Source organism: Tachysurus vachellii, chromosome 21 (assembly GCF_030014155.1).
Source record: "Tachysurus vachellii isolate PV-2020 chromosome 21, HZAU_Pvac_v1, whole genome shotgun sequence".
In the NCBI taxonomy this organism is placed as follows: domain Eukaryota; kingdom Metazoa; phylum Chordata; class Actinopteri; order Siluriformes; family Bagridae; genus Tachysurus; species Tachysurus vachellii.
Window position 1 is genome coordinate 8,455,104 of NC_083480.1, and position 2,802 is coordinate 8,457,905.

The window sequence follows — 2,802 nt, forward strand, 5'->3', positions numbered from 1 at the left end:
TGTCAAACAGATTTATTTAATCTTTAATTTTATCCTAATCTAGTGAATGACAGATGCGACAGCTCTTTAAGATGGAAAGACTGAAAGATAAAGACAAATGATATGACAATATGCTACATTATATGGCAAAATGTTTTGAAAATCACTGAAGTCAATTCCCCCAACAAATCGCATATATATGGAATGTAAGAGGTATAAGAATAAAGACCCATATTATACCGTATTTCGCCTTGTTTCTGCTTCAACTGTCCGTATGCCAATGCAAGCAGATATATGACGACTGTTCCTTCACATTAAAAAACTCTGCATAGCCTTTTTGTCAGCAGCCTGAAATAGTTTAAGTGCTCTGGGTAAAATGTCACAGTCTAATTAAATGCGGATTAGTAATGGTTCTGAATCAGACTTGATTAAATAGCCCCTAAAATACCAGAGCCATAATCAAAACCATGTTTAAAGGTCCATGAGTCAGACCAAACGTTACTCTTGATTTGGAGTAGTCATAATATTCCTTATAGGAAGAGAAGGTGGGGCTGGTGGTCAAAAGTATCCAATTTCAAAAAATAGACAGAAGAAGATGGACACCTTATAAATTATCATCAGTTACAGTTGCTGCCAAAACTGTTGCTATTGCAGATACAGTAGCCTACTCATCAATCGATAGCTGTCCTGCTGTGTGTGCCTGAGATTGTAGCACTGCGGCAACAGGACCCCCTCCTTCCCTCACTGGCCGTTAACACTTTATGATTGATTAGGCATGCAAGGAAAGAACAGCCTGCTAAAAGCAAACAAATTTAATCTACATGAGTATTGAAGAGGGCAAACCATTTACATTCACACATTTATTTGGGTATGTGATAAGCAATAAGTCCGTGTTACAATCCAAACTGCAACAAATGTCAAATTCAGTGCAGCTGTTTCCATTTCAGGAATAGTGACACATAGAGATAAGAATGAAAACTCCAGCAAAATAGCTACAAGATATAGAAAGTTTGGAGATTCCTACACAGCCATCAGGCTTCCTGATTCAAATACCTGTATTGTGTTTTTTTTTTTTTTTTTTTTTTTTTTTTATGAATATACAGTATGTTGCTTATATGCGGTTTTAGGACAATCCTTTTTGTACCTCTGACCTCTCTGAATTTATGAATATTTTTGCTCACACTCGTGTAAATCTAGACTAGAGATAGAGGAAGCTATATTATATATCATGTTTATATTTACATTAGCTTAAAAACTCATTTGTTTATAGTTTCATATATGCACAGTACAAAGCAGAGGTGAGACATCTGGGTGGCAAAGGAATAGGAAGAGCACAGAGGGCAAAGTTTCCATGGCAACAGCATAAGGATGTACGTGTGTGTGTGTGTGTATGTGTGTGTGTATGTGTTTGTGCATAGCAATAACCAAATGGCATTTTTAGCACAGATTAAAACTGTATTGTTCCTGGTTAGCTTGCATGGCACAAGGCAGCCCAAGAAGAGGAAAAATAATTGTGGCGTGGCATTGCCGTCTCACAGCTCCAGGGCTCCTGGTTTAATCTTCAGCTCAGCTTACACTCCGAATGCTCTCTATGTTACTGTCTGGCTTTACTATGAGTCCTGTTTTCCTGTGTGTGCATGATGACCTGTGAGTCCCATCCAGGGATATTCCTGCCTCATGCCTTTTGGAATACTACTACTGTGACCCTGACCAGGCTAAAGCAAAATTACTGCTTAATTCATAAGATGGATGAATAAATGAACAAACAGCTTAAACACACATTTATGCTTTGCGTTTAATGATTGTTATTTATGAATACATGAAAACTTGTTCTCTTTCAAATTGAGTGAATCCTACATTATAGTTAATAGACTTTCGAATTCTAGATGGTCCTAATGGTCCTACACATTTGATTTTGAATGAATTTATGAGAAGAAATGCCTTAATAAAATGCCTTAACAAAAATATCTTGCCTTATCCTAACATTTGTAAAATACAATAAAAGAGAATAGTGGCAACAAAGCATGGGAAATATTACAGTAATATATTTTCACTATAAAATGTTAAGAGTACTAGTACTCAGTGTTGCAGTTATAATTAAGGAATATTTTATACAATATTCAATGCCATTTCTTCATTTTATTTTATTATATTTTATTTGACCATGATACGGTCCACAGTCAGTGATGTTTCAGTGTTAAAGGGACAGAACATTCATTATTGTGGCACTGAATATAACTTGATTATCTTGTGTTCAGTGACACACTGGAGACTATCGTGTTCATTTCTACTGGTCTATAATGTCTTAGTGTGTCTGCTTTGTTTGTAGTAAGGGCTCTGTCTTGTGTCCACCCACTGCCCTCTATACTGAGACACCTAAGTGAGCTGAGTCAGTATCATGTGTATTAAAAGTTAATTTGATTTAAACCAGAGTGAATGTTCTATAAATAATTGAGAAAAGAAAGGGACAAAAGTCTAAAATGACAAATTGTTTTATAATCTCTGTCAGATTACAAAATGACATTGGAAGATTGAAAAATGAAAGTTTTACTTATGAACAAACCTGAATGAGCAGGTTGAGGGAGCCAAGTCATGCTGAATATGATGAAGGAAATCTGTGCCAGGTATATCAGAAATCTACATTCAGAACAAGATTACATACATAATGTTTTATAACAAAAGGAATTATTGTATTTCAGTTTTCTTTCACTGTAATGCAGAGTTCCAAACCTGCTCCTGCATGACATTGCTCCTATACACAATGCAAGCTCTATGAAGACATGGTTTAAGTTTGGCATCCTGCACACAGCCCTGACTTCAACC